Raw genomic sequence first — 11,580 nt, 5'->3', positions numbered from 1 at the left:
CCCCATTCTCAGGTCTGAATGCAGGGTGTTCCATGCTAAGCAGACTCCACCCGAGTAGGCATGGCATTTGCCCCTTTCTTATATTTTAGATGTGCCAGAGAAATTTCTTCTCATATAGAGAAGATGGAGCAGAAGACTAGTTTGAAGAGGACTAGAAAGACAACAAGAATACATATAACAATTAGTATTATGACTCCAAATGTAACCAAGTAGTGCCATCAATCTAAAGGATTAAGACTTTTTAATCCTCTCTGTAAGTCTTCTGCCAAAGAATTTATCCCCACGGTTTCCAAATGAGCTTGACTAAGGGCTGAGATGTCTTCCTGTAGCTGTCCTATCTCATGAGTTAAGCTATTGTCCTTCCAGATTTTTTGTAAATGCACTTTGGTAACTTCCCAATCTAAGCTCTCATTATAAGGTAATGGGGTAACACAAATATATTTAAATGACTGATGACATCTAGTTGTCAGCTGGGTTTTTAGATTATTGACTTGAGTCCCTAACTTTAAGACTACTTTTTCCAAAGCCTCTATTTTGTTTTTTTAATTTTGGTTCAATAATTTGTTGCTCTGTTATTGTTAGAGAAACATCCTTATTTAACTCATTAACAAAATGTGCCGAGCCTTTTCAACCAGCTTCTTGATCTTTCCCCATATAGGTGGTGTTGCGGTTTTTGTTGAATTAGCCTCTCAATTGTTCTTGAACTAAGTCCGGTATGGTTTGAATCTTTTCTTGAGTTAGGGGCCACTGATTAATCCATACAGGATCATCACTTTTCCATATTATTTTGTCAGCATAAAGCTGTTCCTCAGTGGCCCCTATGAAAAATTTTGCTCCTTCAATGAGGAGTCTATTTGTCCTATTTTATTTTCATGTCTTGCATGATGTCTCTGCCCCATAAAGAAAAGGGCAAGCTGGGGATAACATAAGGTTTGAAGCGGCCTTGCTGCCCTTCACATACCAATTTGAGTTTCTGAGCTGACTAAGCTACATTAGAAGCCATCCCTAATCCAATTAAGGAAGAAGAAGTCTCTTGCACTGGCCAGGCCATAGGAAAATCTTTTCCAGCTATACAGGATCTGTCAGCTCCTGTGTCTAAGAGTCCTGTCATTTGTTTTCCATTGACTTTAATGGCCTTGTAAGGCCTTTTATCTGTAATTTCCTGAACCCAGGCTATAGTATCTGTGGTGCCAAACCCTCCTTTTCTGTTTTGAGTCAGTGTGGGATTAGGCAAGTTTAGATATCAGAGTAAAAGTATTTGGGCAATCCTCTGTCCTTTATTAACTTGAATAGTCTCTTTTAGAGACCTTTGTCATGGCCTTTATAGTGGTGGGACTGTCTGAGTCTATTACAACTGGTAATACCTCAAAATTCTTTTTATAGTTTGAGCCACCAGCGTCCGGTAACACCAATACTTACTGTAAAAATTCATGAATTCCGTGGAATTCTTCCAAGTGAATTGCCTGCATTAGATGTCAAAATGTATTCAAGAGTTTCTGTATACATGTATAATGATTTCTGCAGAGTTTGTGAAATTTTAATCAGAAATAATTTTAATTTATCCATTTAAATGAATAGTACAGAAACTAAAGTATTTCTGGTGCTTGTCTGAAAAAGAATATTTTAAAATATTCTATGTTTGTATAATGTGTTCTTTCAGATTGTATTCCATATAGAAAGTTTTAGATTCCTTTTTTTCCTCGATCCTAATATTATTTTTCATTGGGATAAAATGACAATGTTGTCTAATTTCAAAAGTTTTGTAAAGTTTATGGTATGTAAACGCCTTTCTGAGGTGAAAATTTAATACACTGATGTCAAACTAAATTTAATTATATGAATTATGTGTGTTGTTACACTTGTTATTTTGTAATCAACTTTTTAATAACTGTTTTTCATTTCTTGCATCTGAAGAATGAAAAATACGGAATACTTCACAAATTTTCATATCATCCTTGTGCAATTGCCATGTTAATCTCTGTATTGTAATTTGGGAATACGTGCTGCTGAAGCATGTAGTATCTTCTAAATTTAAGTAGTTAATGATGCAATCTTTATACAGACTTATATCCACGGTTCCCTACTTGTAATAAGGAAACTATATTGTTCCTGACAATGCTACTGATCTTATTTCCCTAAAATTCTGTGAATAGTGGAAAAAAATATATTGTTCATCTTAATGCTCACATTTGCAAATTTTTTTGTCAATGACAATTTTAAGTCTTTTTCATTTGGAATTTGATCATACTTTCAATAATTTATTGCTAGGTCCAAAGGTGATGGCTTTTTCATGTACTAATTGATCCAACTGAATTACCTTTGTGGAGCTAATGGATTCAAAGTAAGCCTTGCTTAAGAGCTACTTCTAACCTTCTGCAGCTGACATTTTCCCAAGTGAGGTCTTATTGGCACAAATGTCTACCTGACCCTTTATTCTTCTTCCATGTAGGAGCAGACCAATCAGAATATCTTACCCTGACAGCAATAGATTGTTTTACTTGAACAACACTAATCTTAGTTACAAGGGATCATAGAGAGATGAACAGTTCAGTCATAACTGTTCTGACTAGAAGGTATTTTATCAAAATATAATTGTTTATTATATCTAACATTTCAAAAGTAACTAAAGCCAAGAAGGTGAAAATATTGATCATGATTACTTAATATCCTGGCCTGTCTACCATACTACCAGGCAGGAAGTTACACTACTGCATTTCTATCACCAAATATTTTCATAGTTGCAGGAGAAGTCCAGATGTTTCTTCTCATTATTAGGCTTTAAATTGGTAATGTTTTAATCACAGTGTTTTCTCTAGCCTACAGGCTGTAAATCTACAAATGGTAAAGCTTTAGGTCCAACTCTATCAAACACTGAGGTAGAGATAATGTAATAATACTTTAAAACAGAGTTGCCTTTGATACTGTACCCACAACAGAACAATGCAAAACATGTCTTTTTTTCTTATATTATATATAGTTATATATTTTATATTTACATGTGCTGATTTTATATTTCACACAATGAAACTTACTAGAATTAGTTGATAATTTCACAAATAAATTAAAATTTATTTATTCCAATAAATAGAATTGGAACAAAATAATTAGGTTTAAAATGTATTTTAGAATATAAAAAGTATCAATGCAGTGTCTTTGGTATAAACTTGTGATACATTCTAACTGTTCTTGGTCTTCTGAATTCACATGGTAAAAAACAATTTTGTTTTCCTCTAATCTATAAGGGATTTTACTCTGCTTCTCTGTTTATTGTTTTAATTCACTGATCCCAAACTGTTTTTCTCCATATTTCTGAAGCATTCCTACTGATTATGCCCAAATTTTTCTGATAAGATGTCTAACAAATATTATTCTTCTGCACGACCCAATGATTCCTAGGATCCCAGGTACCAGTTACCTGCATCATCAGATAACAAGGGCAAGACTTCTCACATAGGCCCATGCAACATGCAACAAAGTAATTGAAGACCCATTTCAATTTCTCATTTCCTATATTTAAGGGCCCCAATTCCTTGAGATACAGGATTTATCAGTAAGCAATTGTGAAATGCAAGGCAACTTAAAATGAAAGATGAGATCACAAAATTTGAGAGTATGTACTATGATTCAAATATTCAACTTACAGATGGCCAGCCCATATCAGTGAACATGTTCACAAGGTGTCATAAGATTATTTTTAGTACCCCTCCCCTATGATTAATGAAAGATTTTAGTCCAGCATAAGTGGACCAAAAAATAGTTCCTGGAAGGATAGATCCATAATTGGTCTACCAAGTCCCAGAAAAATTTACTTAGAGTTCAAATATAATTCAGAAAAACATTGAGAAGATCCTTAGTGCTTCAAAACACTGGGACTTCAGTACAACATGGTTCAGTGGTATAAAATGTCACTCTCAAACCAATGATAATCTACATTTAATCTCCTGAAAGTTATTCCTTTACAAATTAACTCTTTAAAATCACATTCGCCAAAATAACATTTGACAAGTAGATGATACTTAGTGACATTACAAGTTTTTCAAGTGTAGGGAGCAAGTTACAATAGAGTTGAATTATTTACCCAGCACTAATGCCAAACACGTTCAACCATTCATTAAAGTCTAGAAATAGTACCAACCACAATTTGTGTTTTTCAGTAGGAGCCTTCCAGAAAAGTGTTAAATAGATCAGCCTGCCAAATTTCAAACCAAAACGTTTGCCAAAAAAGTAAATGTCATCATTTAATAAGGTACATTTTAAAACGTCACAAATAGTTGTCTTATCATATGTAATATTATGTTTTCCCTATCTGTCTAACATAGGGAGAAATATGACTTTAAGTCTTGAATATGGGTACTCATCAGAGATATGACAAACAAAATCTGTCTTCTATTTCTATCACATTCCTCTATAGGAATAAATTTTAGTTTTCTTCTTTTTCCAAAAGTTATAGGTAGTAAAAATATTATACCATGTAAAATAAAACAATCACACCACTGTACAAAGCCATTTATAAAAATTGGTAGCTAGGAGTACATTCTATGCGTTTTTTAACTTTCTTTTTGACTGAAGATTAATCTTCCAAATGGATGAGAATAAAATCATGTTCAGGTGCTTCACGTCTCCAGTCTTGCAAATTGTTACTGCAGATGAATGAATTATGGAAATATAAGCTGACATCAGTTCAATCATATGCAGAATGGAAACTCCATGAAATGTATATAAACCTTTCAAAGTATTAATAGACAGTTTAACAGGATGACTATCAGGAAGTTGAAAGCAGAAAGAAATTATAGTAAAGACATAGAATGAATGAAAAATGAACAAGGGGCAAGTACAGCTAGAATACTCAATGTACACATATGATAAAGGAAGTGGTAAATCTCAAATAAATATTGGAGAAGCATTTGGTTGAGAATGATGGAAGGAGTGACTCTGATCCAAGAGCAATGGACAATTAGATGGATATATTTAATTGTAACACACTTGCACAACCTTTTGAAATTCAGTTTAAAAACACAACAAAAAACAAAAACACACAAAAATCACAACCAACCAGAAATCTCTAGAGAGTATGAATATTTCCTCCCAAAATTTTAAGCAGTTAATGAAGGGTAGTCTTGGGAAAAGCAAACAACACTGTCCAAAGAGAGAAGTTTGGGATAGGAGAGAATTTTGAACAGATTTAAATAGATTGTCTAAGGTTATAAATCACCTACATCTGCTGCAAATAGTATCTTTCTTCTAGGAGTTCTCTGTCTGAACTGGATAATCCAGTCATGAGACACACTTGATAGCTTGTGAAGATAGAATGGAAGAAACAAGATCAAGAACGCGTTACTCCACTGGAAAGAAAACAATCTTCTATATTTTCTCTAATCTTTCTTCACTACGCTTTCTTTATGCTTTTAAGTCAATTGATTTTGAATTATATTTTTCCTTCTTTCTTCTGGCAAAGTAATTGGTCAAAGTAATTCATTAAATATTATTTGCCATTTTCTTCTGTCATGCTGATTAATTGGCCAGGCGAGTCTATTAAACTTCCCTCTTGCATTTGGTTGCCATGAAACAACATCTATGTCAATGAGAAGAAATCTAATGTAAAACTTTGTCTCCAGAAAACAGTCCAAGAAGCTGTGATCACAAATATTTGGCTGTATATTTTCTTTTTTCTTTTACCTTGAAAGTCTTCTTTTGTCTAAAGTTCCCACAAACATAAGTACTCCATCACTTTTTGGTTCAATCAATTCTAACCTAAAAGATAGTTTTGCTAAGAAAATGGTTAGAGGAAACTGAAAAATACTGCACTTTTTATCTTCTCTCTTAAGACTCTCCTTAGATACCATATCAGGAACAATGAAGTTATTCTATGCAAAATTATTTCAATAGATTATTTTTCTCTTGGTCTTGCATTTGTTCACCAAGATGTATGAAGGAGAGTAGAGTTAAATCACCTATACCTGGAAAGACAGTGTCTGTTACAAAAGGACAATGCTTCTATGTCCTGCTAATATGTCCTCCTCTTAGCTCTTGCCTGATTTCCAATTAATCACAGCATCTTGGCTTCAAGTCTAGTGAAGCTGAAAGACTATATGTGCTCCACCACTGTTACATCTTCATGATTTGTCTTTGAAAACTCTTTAATTTGCCTCATTTGGATGTGGAATATGTTTTCATGTCCCCATTCAATCTGTTCGGCATTGTAGTGAGCCAAATTGGCTCTGTAAAATCACTTTAGATAGTAAAATATTAACACAATTTAGGGCTGGGAAGTTGGCTCTTTGGTAGAGTGCTTGCCTTGAATGCCTGAGACCCTGGGTTTGATTCCTCAGCACCACATAAGCAAAAAGAAAAAAAGCCGAAAGTGGTGTTGTGGCTCAAGTGGTAGAGCGCTAGCCTTGACCTGAAGACCTGAGGGACAGCACCCAGGCCCAGAGTTCAGGCCCCATGACCAGACCCTCCAAAAAATATTAATACAATTTAAAAAAAAATTTGGACTTCCTTCACTGCTAAAGCCAATACGCTTAGGTAGGGCTTCTAAGAACTATGTTTTCTTACCTTTTCCATTTGCTCAATTCTTTTCTGAACCCAAAACATTTTGGCTTATGTAATAAGAGAACTCTTCACTATCTCATGTTATTAAGGATATTATTTTTTGTGAGCCACTTAGAAATGTGAAATCATTGTTTTGAATTATATAATCAGATTTTTTTCTGTTTCACTGCTTCAAATGCAAAGACATTGTGGAAAATGTTACAAACAGAAATGTGTAAACCCAACACCTTCTTGCATTTTGGAGGGCACTTTCTCCCTAAATATTTTGACTCAAATTATCTTTTTCAGAGAATTACTGTTTGGTAATTAAAGGTAAATTCACAAATTTTGATGTCTTATTTTTTTAAGAAATTGAATTTAAATTCCAATACAACCTTGTTTCACATAGTGAGAATATATTTCCTGGGTAAGGATAATTCCAAGGGAACCAACTGGATTTACAGCAACGTTTCTGAGGTTTGTTTGTTTAGTGTGAAAAAGAGCCATCTTCATCCACATTGCTTCCTCTCTACTAAGTCTCCGTGGATTTCTTTGCATGAAAGCCTATTCTCCCAGGAAATTTTAAATTTTCTTAATAGGCTAAGTTGTTAAAAATTTTGAACAATTCAAATTTACCTGTCATAACTTTAAAACTCTTGAAAATCCTTTATCAGATCCGCGAATTCACCAGTCCTATTTCCACCTTTACCATCCAAAAGTTAACATGCTCTTTTCATGATATAGTGTCCATGCAACTATTATTTTCCAGTAGCTTTGTACTGCGTATATATAGCCATATAAGCTGATGCTAAGCAAAATGAATTCCAAGATATGGAACCAGATTTTTTTCATTTGTGGTTGTTGTTTTTGATGAACTATGTGACTTGTTTTCTTTGGGTTTTTCCCCTATAGTTCATTCCTGCTGTATTTGATTTTGTATTGTGTATGAATTTACCTTAAATAGGGAAGGGAAGAGGAAAAGCAAAATGGTCAGACCAAAGACAAAGTGAAAACCAATACAATAGCAACACTCACAAGACAATATGTTGGAAATGTACCTTATAACTTGTGAGGGGTGAAGGGGTGAAGGAAAACTGTGAGAAAAAGGAAGGAGGGGTAACAAGTTTGAAATGTTTTTTATTCACTACCTTACAATTACTGTAACCTCACTGTACATCAATTTGATAATAAAATTGAAAAAATAAGCTGCATAAAATGTAATTTTACTGTATTGGCAGAGTAAATATTATTCTTTATGTAGCAATATTTTAAAAATCAATTCTATTTGACATCTAATTCAAATTGATTACCTTGTTTTTATCAGAGGGTCATCAACGTGATTTTTATCCAACTAGAAAATATTTTCATAATATAATTGCCGAATTTTTCGAAAAAGAATAAATTTATTACTTTCTCATTCTAAAACAGAAAAACACTTTAATGCTATGGAAACACATAACTTTTAAAATTAAATAATTTGTTAAGGGGACAGAGTATATATTTTCTTCAAAATAACTACTCATAATTATTCATTTTTAAATTCTCAACATTCCATACGTTAGAGATTCAAAACAGTACTTTTATGCATGTTATAAAATTCTGCAATAGATGCAGTTTCCAATGGAGTGTACAGATTGAGAAGTCAATAGAAAAATAACCACATTCTGGTAGAGGATAAAACTATGAAGCATCTGTAATAATTAATTCGTCAAGAGTAAGCAATATTTTTTATCAGAGTAAGCTATTATTTCTATGACTATCAATCCCAAGATTTATGCCAGGAAGTCATCCTAGCCCAACAGTTTCCAACTTGTAAGGGGCAGCCTAAAATTCCTTAATTCATATCATGAATAGCTTATCTCTATTGTGAAAAATACTACACCTCTGCTAACGTGATGCCCTCCGTGTTCTGGAAAGAACACCACAATAACCTGAGCTGCATAATTTTTCCTCCACTGGTATTCTTGAGATCAGATCACTTGCAAATATTATTTATATTTATACTTTTTTAATTATCATGGATATTCAGGAAGCTAAGATTGGAAAATTATGCTTCAAAGCCCACCCTGGCAGGAAGGTTTCTTAGAATCTTATCTCCAATATACTTCTCAGCAAAATCCAGACAAAAGTGGCACTGAGGTTGAAGTGGTAGGGCATGAGCCTTGAGCATAAACAGACTCAGAGACACTGTCCAGGCCAAGAGTTCAAGCTCTAGGCAAACCAATAAAACAAAAACAAAGTTGAGTACAAACCCCAAACCTAGCATTTTTGTCAATGTATACAGAGGCACGTAAATAAGGAAATGGCTTCCTGTGTTACTTAGAGGTTGAAAAAAGATGTCACACAACTATTCTCTTCATACCATTTTAAACCAAACCCTCAAAAATTGCTGTTTTTCTAAATTTATAAATTAATATCATCCATTTGTCAGCAACTCTGTCTAGATTATTCACATTAACATGGTATACATGAACTGTGGGAATTATCTATTAACTATGTTCTAATTATAACTCTCTTGAAAGAATATTCTAGGAAAATAGAATGCAAGAATCATTTGTGAATTTGTCCATTAATCCCTCTACTTAAAAAGAATTTTGTAGTATCCTATAGAATATAGAATTACAAACAAAACAAAAATACATATTTTAAATCTAAATTCTAATTTAACAAGGTCTACAAAGTACTACATTAGATGAACTTTGCTATTTCTCCAGGCTTAAGCTTTTGTAATCCTTCAACATTTCTTTGGAATCCAACAGAATGGTGCTTACTTAGTTTTGCAAATTTTTGGACGGAAATAATGAGCCATTTTGCATCTAGAATGTTCTGTAATAAGAGAGCATTTAAAACACAAATGAGGATATATATAATTTGCATTTCAATAGGAAACTTGACTTCTCAAAACATAATGAGAAAATTAGTCCCAAATTCCAACTGTGTATTCCTTTTTTGTTGTTTGGTTTGTTTTATTGAGACAAAGTTGTTCTACCTGGTCCAAGGATGGTATCGCAATGTAATTCCATTCTCTAATCTCCTGACGAAGTGCTAGAATTCCAGGCTTGTATCACATTGTCCTGCCATAGTTTGTTTATTTACTCTAGAAACAGACTCGCAATTCTGAACTTTTCCTATGATCTTATCCATTAGACTGACTGCTCAGACTGTTTATGTACTATTTTCAAAGATGTTCTAACAATTCACACAAGAGATCAACATTTTTATATGCACCTACAGGTTTCCCTGATTCATTCCTCCATGGATCCTATCCCATTAATAACGTTGCTTGACTCTCTTACTATCACTGATTCCTACCTATGTAATATTCTCAACTTTTTTAGGGAAAGTTCACTGGAGGGCTTTTAATATTAAAAATTATCACTTGATTCTAGTCTTACTTAGGACATATTTTCTATTGTTTTCTAACTTTTCTACATATTCTGAGAGTTGTTTCATTTGTGTATTTTTGTGTGCACATATAAGTCCCTTTGTGTGTATGTGTATGTTTGTATGTATGTATGCAAAAACCTCATGCTCTCATTCAGCAATCTTGCTCATGACTAGTATTCCAGCTTTTGGCTGTTTAATTATAGGTAGTGTCTCAAAGCCTGTTCTGCCAGGCTGGATGCAAATTGAATTTCTCAGACTCCTTTACCTTTTTAGGTTTTATTTTTCCAGGAGTATCAACTTTTAAACTACAAAAACTTTTGTGAGTGTTAAGTCTAACCTGTAGCCCAGATTTTTAACTCAAGAATTAATATAAAGATAGATGAACATATACATTACATATCTTGAGTATACAATGTTAGAAATGTGGTCCTAAGCTGGGTGTGGTGAGATCTGAGGATTGGAGCTTAAAGCCAGCCCAGGTAGGAAAGTCCTGGAGACTCTTTTCTCCAATAACTACCAGAAAACTGGGAGTGGCACTGTGGCTCAAGTGGAAGAGCACTAGCCTTGAGCTGTGTTGCGGAAGGACAGTGCCCAGTCCCAGACTTCAAGTACCACGACCAACAACTACAAAAAAGAATTTAAGAAAAGGAAAAAAAAAGAAATGTGATCTTAGCCACCAGATTCATTGCTAGTATAATTCCTATTTTTTTCCAGTTAAGTCCATTCTCTCATACGTGACTTGCATTGGAAACAATCATTCTTCCATTCTCCTTTTTACAAAATTACGTGTTTATAAAGCATGATTTAGAAAGGAAGTGGCTTCATCTTCCATATACAAGTAATACTTTCTCTATATCACTCCCATAAATCTACATACTGGACTTGGCTTTATTGTTTCAATGTTGTCTTATTTGTAGAGTGTTCTATATTTTACTGAAGACTTTTATATAAACACAGAACTTCTCTTTCCTATTATTGCTATTGTTTCTCTTACTCTTCACTCGTGTACACTTGGGAAATTAATGCACAGCACATACACTCACAAAAAATGATCTGAGAACCTTCTCCCATTTAAAATTCACCATAATTTACAGATCACTTAAGAACTTTGAACAAAATGTACTCATGAAAAAAGTATTCATAAGCAATTTAAATTTCATATTTTCTCCTTACTAAGTTGTCTCTGAAACATGTGTTACCTCATGTCCAAAAGTGTCCTTGTGCTATTTCAATGAAGCCAGAAAACATTCATTTTTTTTCTGGAGCAGCACCATAGATTGTTACTGGAAGTAAGCCGAAGTAACTGTTACTAGATGTGCAAATTGATCTCAGGAGATGAATTGAGCATAGAGGAATGACAAAGTTCAAGTTAACTTTTGCTTTCCTTTTTACTGTACAAGAAAAGAATTCAAGGCTTGAAGGAAACTTTCTCCCTGACAATTTTGAGTGTGTTCTTTATTCGTATAAAACTTGTCTGTAAACTTGTAGTTGAGAGTATTACAAAAGGAAACAATATGCCATTTGAAGGCCAGCATAACAAAAGGAAATAACTTTGTTTTAAAAGTGTTCTTCTGCAAATAAACAAAGATATGGAGGTTTTGAAGTGTCTTATGGATGGATGTTTCACTCCTGAGATGATTCTCTTGTTGCAGGAGTCAGTTA

General features: G+C 33.6%; 1 pseudogene; it reads right to left on the bottom strand.

Moving 5' to 3' along the window:
* Positions 1–1,918: 1,918 nt before the first annotated feature.
* LOC122103079 lies at positions 1,919–2,015 on the bottom strand (annotated as a pseudogene).
* Between the last annotated feature and the right edge of the window lie 9,565 nt (positions 2,016–11,580).

The sequence above is a fragment of the Dipodomys spectabilis genome, unplaced genomic scaffold (genome assembly GCF_019054845.1).
Source record: "Dipodomys spectabilis isolate Male_0828 unplaced genomic scaffold, ASM1905484v1 ptg001618l, whole genome shotgun sequence".
Taxonomy (NCBI): Eukaryota; Metazoa; Chordata; class Mammalia; order Rodentia; family Heteromyidae; genus Dipodomys; species Dipodomys spectabilis.
Note: the sequence above shows the minus strand (reverse complement) of the source record. Positions and strands in the feature narration are given on the sequence as shown.